Raw genomic sequence first — 12480 nt, 5'->3', positions numbered from 1 at the left:
AAAACTGTATTCATTTGAGAGAGAAAGCAAGTGAGTAGCCATGTGTACTTTCATCCACCAGTCTACTTCCCAAATGCGTGCAATGGCTGGATCAGGCTGGACCAAAGTAGGGAGCCAGGAATTCAATCCACATCTTTCATGTGGGTGGTAGGCATCTAACCACCCGAGCTATCATCACTGGCTCTCAGGGTCAGCATTAGCAGGAAACAGACCTGGGTATTGGACCCGGGTACTTAGATATGAGATGTAGGTGTTTTAACTGGCATTTTAATTATTCGCTAAATATCTACCTCCAGTAAGCACATTTAAAAAGAAAAACAAACAAGACAAACTTATTTTAATATTTTATTTTACCAAATATGCTCAAAATCTTCTAACTCCAACATGTAATCAATATGAAAAATTATTGAGACAGTTTACATTTTTTCCCATATTAAGTCTCAAATTTTATGTATTTTAGACTTACAACATATCTCAATTTGGGTGGTATATCTTCATCAAGAAATACTTCATCTGTACTTAGTATTTTGAAAAATTTACATTTGAGGAGGTACAATAAACACACCCCAAGTGGTTCCAAACATTCTTAAGTTTCCCAGTAATTGAACTATCAGTTCTTAAGTTGAAATGGAAATGAATTAAAATTAAATAAAACTTCATTTCCTCAATCACAGTAGTTGCATTTCAAATGCTCAACATTACACGTGTCTTCTGGTTACCACACATCATAATGGTATTTTACACCACTTAAATAGATTTTGAACAATACTGTAAGCCAAGCCTTATCAATACATTGATCCCAATATCTTTAAAGTAACTAGCAATATTGTGATGTTCTATCTTCATTCTTGACTACAATGGACCATTTAGAGTTGGTGATGTTCTTTTTTACCTTTAAAAACACTCTGGTCACAGAAAAACTATTTTACTCCACTGCTGCATCCTTGAAACTTTCAAATTTGACTGCATTCTAATGCACCAAATGCAGCCGAAACACTACTAAAAGACGGTTTGTCACCTGGCCTTACAGGATTGCGTACACACACATACACACACAAAGACAGTTTTTTAAAAAATATTTAATTATTATTTGAAAGTCAAAGTTACAGAGAGAGAGGGAGAGACAGAGACAGAGACAGAGATCTTCTATCCGCTGGTTTACTCCCCAAATGGTTGAAACGACCAGGGCTGGGCCAGGCCGAAGCCAGGAGCCAGAAGCTTCTTCCAGGTCTCCCACGTGGTTGCAGGTCCCAAGCACTTGAGCCATCCTCTGCCGCATTCCTAGGCACATACAGCAGGGAGCTAGATGGGAGAGGAGCAGCTGGGACTCAAATTGGCACCCACTGGGGATGCTGGCATTGCAGGTGGCAGCTTTACCACCATGCCACAGTGTCAGCCCCAAAATGTCAGCTTTATTCATCCAATGATAAACATGTTTCCTCACTGAAAATAAAGCCACTGAGAAAAGCATATGACAATGTGGGGCAAGAGGGTCTAGAAATAAAGAGGAAGAAATTTAAGCAAAAAACAGCAATCACTATCGTTTTGGAAGAGGAGAATTTATTTAAGAAAAATAAGTCATATATAGCACAATAAGATTTCAGTGAGGGATCAGTACCTGTTTATTTCCATCTTGATTTGTATGAGACATTAACATCCCAAATCTATTTGCATCTAAAAGAGAGAAGATGCTTACCTTGAGAGAACAGATTCTCCCTATGTAGAAACAGACAGGAGTTAAAGACACATCTCTTCTTTGAGGGATGACCACTTAAAATGTGCTTTTTATTTCTATTTTTTATTTTTTTAAATTTTATTTATTTGAAAGAGTTACAGAGAGAGGTAGAGACACACAGAGAGAGAGGTCTTCCATCTGCTGGTTCACTCCCCAATTGGCTGCAACGGCTGGAGCTGTGCTGATCCAAAGCCAGGAGCCAGGAGCCAGGAGCCAGGAGCATCTTCCAGGTCTGCCGTGTGGGTGCAGGGGCCCAAGGACTTGGGTCATCCTCTGCTGCTTTCCCAGGCCATAGCAGAGAGCTGGATAGGAAGTGGAGCAGCCGGGACTTGAACCGGCATCCATATGGCATGCTGGCACTACAGGCCAGCTCTTGTTTTCTATTTTTGACCCAATATTGAAAACTAAGCTACAGAAAAAGTTGTAAGAAGAAATTCTAATTCCTTATGCTCGCCCTGTATTTCCCTATAAACCATTCCCTGTCCACCACTCGTGAACTCCCTTTCTGGCATCAGCATTCCAGGCCAGCCAAGCGACACACCTCAAGGACATGGTCCACTCTGCCTTCTGTCCTCTTAAAGAGGATGCCGCCCCCAAGTCCTGACGCTGTGATTTCAGAAAGGCTTTTATAAACCTGCTCTTCCTCTGTTCTTCCACTGGTGCGCTCTTCATTTAGGCTCCCAGCATCTCTCATCTGCATTAATCTGACCCTGTGCCCTCTATTGTTGCTGGGTTAATCTTTTAAGTTTCTTTTTTTAAAAAGATTTATTTTACTAATTTGAAAGACAGAGTTACAGAGAGAGGTAGAGACAGAGAGGTCTTCCATCCACTGGTTCACTCCCCAGATGACCGCAACAGCCAGAGCTGTGCTGATCCGAAGCCAGGAGCCAGGAGCTCCCTCTGGGTCTCCCACGTGGGTGCAGGGGCACAAGCATTTGGGCCATCTTCTACTGCTTTCCCAGGCCATAGCAGAGAACTGGATTGGAAGAGGAGCAGCTGAGACTAGAGCCGGCGCCCATATGGGATGCCAGTGCTTCAGGCCAGGGCTTTAACCCGCTGAGCCATAGCACCAACCCCCCTTTTAAGTTTCAAGGATCACCAATCTCCCTGACTCTCCCCACAATATGCATTCTACATTCTGCTTCAGTACTTTATTTTTTGATCATTTCTTGAAACACTATCACATCAGCTACTTTTTTCTTATTTGAAAGGCAGAATCAGAGAGAAAGAGAGAAAAAGACATCTTCCATCTGCTGGTTCACCCCCAAAATGGCTGTAACAGCCAGGGCTGGGCCAGGTTGAAGCCAGGAGACAGGAGCATAATCTGGGACTCCCATGTGGGTGGCAGGGGCCCAAAGACCTGGGCCATCTTCTGCTGCCTTCTCAAGTGCATTAGCAGAGAACTGGATCAGAAGTGGAATAGGGAACAGCACTGTGGTGTAGTGGGTAAAGCCGCCACCTGCAGTGCCAGCATCCCATATGGGCGCCAGTTTGAGTCTCAGCTCCTCCATTTCTGATCCAGCTCTCTGCTGTGGCTTGGGAAAGCAGCAGCAGATGGCCCAAGTTTCTGGGCCCCTGCACCCACGTGGGAGACCCAGAGGAAGCTCCTGGCTCCATCTGTTGCGGCCATTTAGGGAGTGAACCAGCAGATGGAAGACCTCTCTCTCTCTCTACTTCTCTGTAGCTATGCCTTTCAAATAAATAAATCTTTTTTAAAAAAATGGTGGTGGGGGGGGCGCCGTGGCACAGTGGGTTAAAGCCCTGGCAGAAGCGCTGACATCCTATATGGGCACTGGTTCGAGTCCTGTCTGCTCCACTTCCAATCCAGCTCTCTGCTATGGCCTGGGAAAGCAGTAGAAGATGGCCCAAGTCCTTGGACCCCTGCACCCATGGGGGAGATGCAGAAGAAGCTCCTGGCTCTTGGCTTCGGATCGGCACAGCTCCAGCCATTGTGGTCATTTAGGGAGTGAACAAGCGGATGGAGGACCTCTCTCTCTGTCTACTTCTCTCTGTAACTGTCAAATAAATAAAATAAATCTTTTTTAAAAAGGTGGAAACTGCCAATTTGTTTAAAAGAAAAAAAAGAAAAAGTGGGGCAGCTGGTGCTCATATGGGATGCAGGCATTGCAGGTAGTGGCCTAACCCATTATGCCACAACACCGGCCCCACAAATCAGTTTTTATAATGGATTTTCCTTCAGTCTAGAATATCCTTCTAGTCCTCCTGGCAAACTCCTATTCACCCCTCACTACCCAATATAAATGCCCCCTACTTGATGAAATCATCATAAACTCCTCTGAGCCATTCTATTTTCCTCCGTGGTCCCAGGGCACTTTTAGTAACCTTTTTCAAATTACATTTGCTTTACTAATCCTAACTTCAAGTGTGCTCCTCTCACTAGACTTTGAACTCTGGATGGCTAGAATTAGGTTAGTATTTCTGGCACTTTGTGTGGTATCTGGTACATGGCTGACACTCAGTAAATGTTGAATGAATAAATAAACTAGTAACAAAATACATATGTGTTATTACATGACAAATAGACAAAGTGTGCCTCTTGCCTAATTTTCCTTTTGTTCTGCATTGCCATCTTATAATTTAAAACCCGTTAACATAGTATTAGTATTTAATACAGAAGTTCTTGTAAAGGTGTCAAGCAGAGGAAAATCAGCACATATTCAACACACAGAAAATGGATTTCCAACAAAGCTTCCATTTTATTTCATGCCCTATCTTTCATATCAACGACAAAATCTATACGAGGAGATAAGTGTATCAGTAGAAAATGCTGCCTATATTAGAAGGAAGGTCCATGAAAAACAGAAGGGAATTTTTTCATGTCCTCAGAAGTCTGTGATGATCCAACAATGCCGCTGACGGGTACATACACACAGTGTCTCAAAAAGACATTTGTACATGCGTGTCCATGGCTGCATCCCCCACCACAGCGAAAACGTGAGGAATGGATCAACCAATGGCCACCCATGCAATGGAATATGATTCAGCCTTAAAAAGGAAGGAATTTCTGACACATGCTACAACAATGGATGGACCCTGAGGACATCATAAGTGAAATAAGCCAGTCACAAAAAGACACATACTGTATGATCCCACTCATGAGGTACCTAAAGCAGCCACATCCACAGGGACAGAAAATAGAATGGTGGTAGTCACGGGCTGGAGAGGGGATTTGTTGTTCAATGGGTGTCAAGTTCAGTTTTGCAAGATAAGATCAATTCTGGAGTTAAGACGATTACATGGTTGTGTGATAATGTGGATGTACTTAATACTATTTAACGGTATTTTTTAAAAAATTTATTTATTTGAAAGAATTATCAGGAGAGAGTGAAAGAGAGAGACAGACATCTTCCATCTGCTGGTTCACTCCCCAAGTGGCTATAATAGCCAGGGCTGAGCCAGGCTGAAGCCAGGAGCCTGGAGCTTCATCTGGATCTTCCATGTGGGTGGCAGGGGCCCAAGCACTTGAGTCAACTTCCACTGCTTTTCTCAGGCCATTAGCAGGGAGCTAGATTGGAAGTGGAGCAGCTGGGATAGAAACAGGCACTGATATGGTGGGGTGCTGGTGTTGCAGGAGGTGGTTTACCTACTACAGCACAATGCCAGCCCCTGAATGTAGTCTTAAAATTGTTTAAGATGGTAAATTTCGTGTCATGTGTATTTTACGACAATTTTTAAAAAGCCCAATGATGGGACCAATCTTGTGGTACATTCAGTGGATTAAACTCTTACCTGAGACACCAGAATCCCATATCAGAGTGCCAGTTTGAATCCAGATGCTCTGCTTCTGACTCAGCTTCTTGTTAATGCACACGGGAAGGCAGCGGAAGATAGCCCAAGTACTTGAGCCCATGCCACCCACTTGGGAGACCAGAACGGAGTTCCAGGTTCCTAGCTTCAGCCTGGACAAATCCTGGCTATTGCAGCCATCTGGGGAGTGAACCAGCAGGTTAAAGATCTCTTTCTCTCTGTTTCTTCCACTCTGTTGCCGTGGCTTTCAAATAAATAAATAAACTTCAAAAAAAAAAAAAAAAACCAACAAGTCAATGCCATTGCTAACAAAGAGGTCAGTCAGCACTACCATGGAGGGAGTCCGACGTGTCCTGTATCCATGTAACGTTGTTCTAAAGTCCAGATAAAACCACCAGACCTTGTCCTCACCTGATTTATCTGTAGAGTCTTCAAATTCCACAAGGAAAGAGTACCCGTTATTCCAGATGTGGAGGCAGGTGGCCGGATCATAAGAGATGGTGAGCGGTTTTAAGCCAGGATCGTAGACACTGTCCCTCCACCGGATGTTGATGGGCGACTGCCGATCACCCGCAGGAACGAGGTCCACGCTCTCCCAGAGCGGATGCACTAGGAGAGAGTGGGGCTGAGTGATCGGGTCAGCAAGACCCCGCACTACTGAGCGTCACACACGAGGCAATCCCACTTAGGGAGAAGCTGTCCAGAAATGGCAACTCAAAGTCTTAGGAATTAGCCGCGCAGGGCCTCGGTCCACTCCCTAAAGCAGAGGTGAAGGCAGGTCAGAGCGCATCGTGCAGAGGCTCAGCATTCTGCTGTCCGTGAAGCCAACAACACATCCCAGGCGGCCACCTAGGTCACCTAAACCTGCGCCATCTGTCCTGTGATGAGGGCAGGGTGCAGGGAGAGCAGTGCACCATGGAAATCAGAGTACTCACAAATGAGCTCTTTCTTCATGGATAATTTCCCGAGACCAGGCTGCCCCAAACTAGCTCTGAAGACAAAGACCAAGTCACTGACTTGGCATGAACAGACTGGCGACAAAGGGAATGAGGGAAGGGCTTTGGGGAAGCAAAACTTCAGGCAAGCACAGCACTGGGGCTTTCTGGTTGGTTGGCCTGGAGAAGTCAAGGCTGGCACGGCGGCCTCCCGCACTGGGCTCAGCCCACATCAGCGTGCACGCTGGGCTCCCCTCCTGTGGAGGTCACCTCTGAGGACCAGATGGCCACCCTGCCAAACCTGGGGACAACATTAGCCCTGCTCTGGACTCCACAGTCTGTCACCAAATGTGGACGTATCTAGTGAGGTGGAATCGTACAACTCTTCCTACACACAGACAACATCCCACAACTGATTGTCTCCTGCAAACACCAGGTCTCCAAGGCAAGTCCCTGAAAAGTACCAGCGGCTGCCCTGCCACGCCAGACAGGCCTGCAGAGACATCTGTGTGTGATGAACACAACACTGAACACACCATGGATGTGCAGAATCAAGACCAACAGGAAAACCAGGAGAAACGTGAAAGGACAGAAAACACTACCAACAATCCCCTGCTCCTCACCCCACTGCTGAGAACCAGTTGTGTGTGGGTTTAAAAAGGTAGTAAGGAAGTTGCTACCTAGTGCAAACCACCAAATACAGCAGGGTCATATCACATTCTGATTTCCGCAGAAAACAGAAACCTGCCTCTAGTTTACTGACAGAAGACACACTTCTATTCCTTCTGTGGTTGCCCAAAGAGAAGTTTAAAACCTTATCCTGGGGCTGGTGCTGTGGTATAGTGGGTAAAGCCACTGCCTGCAGTGCCAGCATCCCATATGGGTGCTGGTTCGAGTCCCGGCTGCTCCACTTCTGATCCAGCTCTCTGCTATGGCCTGGGAAAGCAGTAGAAGATGGCCCAAGTTCTTGGGCCCCTGCACCCAAGTGCGAGACCTGGAAGAAGCTCCTGGTTCCTGGGTCCTGGCTTCGGATCAGTGCAGCTCCTGCCGTTGCAGCCAACTCTCTCTACCTCTTCTCTTTCTGTGCATATCTGACCTTCAAATAAATAAAAAAATCTTTAAAAAAAATCCTTTTTTGTTTAGGGGGGGCGGGGGTGGGAACTGCCCTAGGGATACAGACATCAAGCTCTTCTAGGTGTCTCTAGAACAGAGGAAGGGATTCTGCCCCCAAAGGACATCTGGCAATGTCTGGGTTGTCACAACTAGAAGAGAATGCTAGTGCCATCTGTGGGCAGAGGCCAATAATGCTGCTAAACATCCTACAATGTACAAGACAGGGCCTCCACTGCCAAGAATCTTCAGACCAGAAGTCAGGAGTGCTAAAGTTGAGAAATCTGGTCTATGAGAACTCACACTACCCCCTTCCCTTTTGTTAAACCTTTGGAGAGATCTAAACCCAATGTTTTTTTTTTATTTTAGAACTTGTTCCTTTGAGAGGAACAGGAATTTTCTGTTTCAGAATCCTTAAATAGAAAATGCACTCAAAGTGGCACACTATTTTAATACTGTAATCTGACCAGAATGCAGATTCCTTCTAGAAGGGACTTGTTTTCGTTTTAAAGACGCCTGGTACAAAGAGACTACACATTTATCCCTCTGAAAGACTAGTTGATAATTTCAGTGTTCACACTCTACAAAGTCAATCAATAAGGATGTCCTGTGGAGACTAGGTAAGAACTGAAAAAATGGTCAGGTCCCTAAGATGATGCTCTCGGTCACCCTGAAGTGTTCCCCACTTCATTCAGGAAATGGAAGTATCACTTCTCACACCCGTGAAAGTGTCAACCCGAGAAAACCAGACCTACTCCCACAATTACTCCATTACAGCCATAGTGCTACTGTTAGTTCATGCGCTTCTGTTTCCATGTTCAGTTTCCAGAAGGCCCCTAGCTACCTTCTCCTATATTACCCCTCACTGGGGGAAGGGTCCCCTTCGTGAAGCCAGGTATCTGCCAAGGGCTTCTTGTGCTAAAGGACAAACTCATACTTTTGTTCCAGGACCTCCTCCCTGCCCCACCTTCTTCTTCCTCCATTTTAATATAATACAGAGAGGAATGAGTTCTTTGCAGTTGTCATACTTTCCATCAAAACAGGAAGATGACTATGAGCTCTAACAGAGGATTCATTTTCAGGTTCTTCTGAGAGGTAAAAACAAAGTTAACAGAGAGTGTGATTCTCTCTCTTTGCTGAAATAAGCAACGTCACACTGTTATTTAAAAAGTGTCAGTAGTCAAGAGCCTCCGGTGATCACTGACATCATAAATAGGAGTGTCTATTGTTAAATCAACAACAGGAGTCACTGGGCACTTGCTCCCCATGTAGGATCTCTGTCTTTAATGAGTTGTACTATGAGAATTAACAGTAAAACTAGTCTTTAAACAGTACTTTATACTTTGTGTGTCCGTGTGGGTGCAAACTGTTGAAATCTTTACTTAGTATAGAGTTGATCTTCTGTATATAAAGATAATTAAAAATGAATCTTAATTGAAGAATGGGATGGGAGAGGGAGTAAGAGGTGGGACAGGAGAAGGGGTGGGAGGGCGGGTATGGGGGGAAGAACTACTGTATTCCAAAAGCTGTACCTATGAAGTTTATATTTATTAAATAAAAGATTTCTAAAAAAATTTGCTGATGGGCAACACAACTTCTTTAGATTACATGGTAAGGATAACTAAAGGTTTTCCTTCTTAAGAACAGGAGAAGTCTTGGGGTTATTTATGTAAGTACCACCTATTTCCCCAGGCTTGTTTTATGTCCCTCAGCTCTTCAAATGCAGAAAGCCCATTCACACCTTAGCCCTGGAGTTCCTGATCTTCCTCTTATGCATCAACCAGTTTTCCCTCCTTCTGCTCAGAGCTGCTCCTGTTGTTATTGCTTAAAATTAAACCTGGGCTGCTAGACGCTGGACAGTCAAAACACCAGATGAGAGCTGATGCAATGAAACAACTTCTTTATTCAAATGGCTACTCATGGGAAGGAGGACTCTATAGTCCCAAATATGCTATTCCCAATTTTCAAGACAGCAAAAGGACAAGCCAGCGCTGTGGCATAGTAGGTTAAGCTTCTGCCTGTGGCACTGGCATCTCATATGGATGCTGGTTTGAGTCCCAGCTGCTCCACTTCCAATCCACCTCCCTGTTAATGTGCCTGGGAAAGCACTGGAAGATAGCCCAAGTGCTTGAACCCCTGCACCCACATGGGAGATCAGGAAGAAGCTCCTGGCTTCGGATTGACCCAGCTCTAGCTGTTGAAGCCATTTGGGGAGTGAGCCAGCAGATGGAAGACCTCTCTCTCTGTTTCTCTGTAACTCTGTCTCTCAAATAAATCAATCTTAAAAAAAAAAAAGACAGCAAAAGGACATTTAAAGGATAAGGAGAGTTAGGGGAAAGTTGTCTGACAGGTTTCTTTGCTGTTTGGCTGGTGGTCGTGAATTCCTCCCTTATCAAATGGGGTCTGCTGTTCCAGCCACCTATGACTCTGCAATTTCAGCTTTTGAAATTCTTTGGCCCCCATCTGCCCAAACCTTTTGACCAGCTGAAAGATAAGCAACTAGCTTTTTTTTTAAGATGTATTTATTTATTTGAAAGTCAGAGTTACACAGAGAGAGAAGGAGAGGCAGAGAGAAAGAGAGAGTTCTTCAATCTGCTGGTTCACTCTCCAGTTGGCCACAATGACTGGAGCTGTGCCGATCTGAAGCCAGGAGCCAGGAGCTTCTTCTGGGTCTCCCATGCAGGTGCAAGGGCCCAAGGACTTGGGCCATCTTCTACTGCTTTCCCAGGCCGTAGCAGAGAGCTGGATTGAAAGTGGAGCAGCCAGGTCTCGAACCAGCACCCATATGGGATGCCGGCACTGCAGGCAGAAGCTTTACCCGCTATGCCACAGCGCTGTCCCGCAACTAGCTTTTATTAATTAGAATATCAGAAGGAAAGGAAGATGTACTTTTTATAATGGCAAATGTGTGGCTGGTCCCAAAGTTAGAAGTGAAAGGAAAAAAAAAGAAATGTAGAATGGTTACACTATTTGAGGCTTAACTGCCACCTGCTCATTTCTCTGATGACTTCCTCTTATAAAATGATCCACTTGTATTCATTTTTATCATAGTATTATTTTTAGTACTCTGATGTCCTTCACAACATTTATTACATGGTATAATTATAATTATATAAACATGTATCTAATTATCTGCCTTCTGTTTCTGCTCTGCAAACCAGCTGGCTTTCACCAACTCTTGAGGATCTAGCGAGCAGGTGGAAAGAGCATCACTGTGGAGAACTGCATCTCCAAGGCCAGCATTATGATGAAGCAGGCAAAGCACCACCTGCAATGCCCACATCCCATGTGGTCACTGGGTTGAGTCTCAGATGCTCCACTTCCAAGCCAGCTCCCTGCTGGTGCACCTGGGAAAGCAGCTGAAGATGGCCCAAGTGCTTGGTCCTCGGCACCCATGTGGGAGGCCTGGAAGAGGCCCCTGGCTCCTAGATTCAGGCTGGCCCAGCTCTGGCCATTATGGCCATTTGGAGAGTGAACCAGAGGATGGGAGTTCTCTCATGGAAGATCTCTCTCTCTCTCTCTCTGTGCATCTCTCCCCTCTCTGAAACTCTGCCTTTCAAATAAAATAAAATCTTAAGAAAAAAAAGAACTTCATCTGCTTCTTACCCTATTTCCTACTCTCCTTCCAGTTGCCACATAACTTGTCCTTGAAGAATCCTTCAGGTTTATTTCTTCGTTGCCTTGCCTGTGACCAGCAGTCCCACCCACCCAGACTTCATGGAAAGCCTCTTTCTTGATGCCTTTCCCTCCTCTCTCACTCTTTTCTACTCCTGTGTTCTGTCACTCAGGAGTTCTCCCCAAAACCACCTTCATCACGTTGTGCCTGCACAAGTTGTAACTTCTGTATCAATGTGCTCACTCCTTACTTATCTAATCTCATTTCTCCCTCTTTCTAAACTATGGTCATCCTATGCAGCTCTCCTTGATCAGTCCAAAGTGAGAAGTGCTATCAGTGTAGGACATCCACCAGGTTTTGAAGAATTGGTACAGAGTAAAGAATATAAACTTGCTCATGAATAATTCTTATAATATTGATAATATCCTGGATATAATGAGTTAAATAACATATATTATTAAAATTCATTTAAACTGCTTCTTTTCCCCTTTTTTAATGTGAATATTAGAAAACTAGTACTGGAGCCGGTGCTGTGGCATATGTGGTGCCAGCATTGCATTTGGGTGCCAGTTCGAGTCCCAACCGCTCCACTTCCAATCCAGCTCCCTGCTGATTGGCCTAAGAAAGCAGTGGAAGGTGGTCCAAGTGCTTGGGCCTCTGCACCTGCATGGGAGACCCAGAAGAAGTTCTTGGCTCTTGGCTCCTGGCTTCAAATCGACCCAACTCCAGCCACTGGGGTCATTTGGGGAGTGAATCAGCGGATAGAAGATCTCTCTGTCTCTCTGTCTGTCTGTATCTCTGCCTCTCAAATAAATAAATAAAAATCTTTTTAAATTTTTTCTTAAAAGATTTATTTATTTATTTGAAAGTCAGAGTTATACAGAGAGAGGAGGAGAGGCAGAGAAAGATTGAGGTCTTCCATCTGCTGGTTCACTCCCCAGTTGGCCACAAGGCTGGAGCTGTGCCAATCAGAAGCCAGGAGCCAAGAGCTTCCTCCAGGTCTTCCCATGTGGGTTCAGGGGCCCAAGGATTTGACCATCTTCCACTGCTTTCCCAGGCCACAGCAGAGAGCTGGATTGGAAGTGGGGCAGCCGGGACTCGAACCGGTGCCCATATGGGATGCCGGCACTGCAGGTGGCGGCTTTACCCACTACGCCACAGCGCCCACCCCGCCACTTGCTCTTTATTCTGCGCCTTGTTATGCCCTGCCCTTTTTATGAGGGGTATGCTATTTCCTCAAGTAACTGCAAAGCACCATTGCAGGCCCCAGCCACAGGGATAGGACCCTCCACAAGACTTAGGTGAGGATGCCACAG

At 45.2% G+C, this 12480-nt stretch overlaps 1 long non-coding RNA gene across 2 annotated transcripts; it reads right to left on the bottom strand.

The window, feature by feature from the left end:
- Positions 1-332: 332 nt before the first annotated feature.
- Positions 333-6112, bottom strand: LOC149119527 (uncharacterized). Of its 2 annotated transcripts, none has more exons than XR_016228360.1 (2): positions 5915-6112; positions 333-2037 (listed from the first exon to the last, which is right to left on the bottom strand). It is a non-coding gene; the product is annotated as an uncharacterized LOC149119527 (long non-coding RNA). The 2 variants fall into 2 exon arrangements; XR_016228361.1 differs by having other exon boundaries at positions 1090-1281; positions 5915-6053.
- Between the last annotated feature and the right edge of the window lie 6368 nt (positions 6113-12480).

This window comes from Oryctolagus cuniculus, chromosome X (genome assembly GCF_051225735.1).
Source record: "Oryctolagus cuniculus isolate XC-2025 breed Fujian yellow rabbit chromosome X, ASM5122573v1, whole genome shotgun sequence".
NCBI classification, from domain to species: domain Eukaryota; kingdom Metazoa; phylum Chordata; class Mammalia; order Lagomorpha; family Leporidae; genus Oryctolagus; species Oryctolagus cuniculus.
Note: the sequence above shows the minus strand (reverse complement) of the source record. Positions and strands in the feature narration are given on the sequence as shown.